The 260-nt window shown below is 49.6% G+C and overlaps 2 protein-coding genes across 2 annotated transcripts in view; both read left to right on the top strand.

Annotated features, from left to right (window-relative positions):
- Positions 1-260, top strand: part of UNC45A (unc-45 myosin chaperone A) — a 15196-nt gene that overhangs the window by 8870 nt on the left and 6066 nt on the right. The window lies entirely within an intron of this gene.
- The window catches only part of MAN2A2 (mannosidase alpha class 2A member 2), a 53939-nt gene that overhangs the window by 50869 nt on the left and 2810 nt on the right, over positions 1-260 (top strand). The gene's annotated exons all lie outside the window — the stretch shown is intronic.

Here is a 260-nt window from a genome sequence, read left to right as displayed (position 1 = left end):
ATGGGGGGGCGTGCAGGAGGCAGCCGATCCATGATTCTCTCTCATCATTGATGTTTCAATCTCTCCCTCTCCCTTCCCCTCTGAAATCAATAAAAATATATTAAAAAAAAAAAAAGAACAATTTTAGATCTCACTAAGGACAGAGGAGACAAGCGGGTGGTGTGAGTAAAAGGCGGTATGTTGTCAGGGAGGGCACTGCTGTCCAGGAAATGGCCTTGGCAGCCTCCTTGCCGTTCCTGCCCTCGTGTGCGCACGCGTGG

The sequence above is a fragment of the Myotis davidii genome, unplaced genomic scaffold (assembly GCF_000327345.1).
Source record: "Myotis davidii unplaced genomic scaffold, ASM32734v1 scaffold324, whole genome shotgun sequence".
Lineage (NCBI taxonomy): Eukaryota > Metazoa > Chordata > Mammalia > Chiroptera > Vespertilionidae > Myotis > Myotis davidii.
This window is presented reverse-complemented; position numbering and strand designations above follow the sequence as displayed.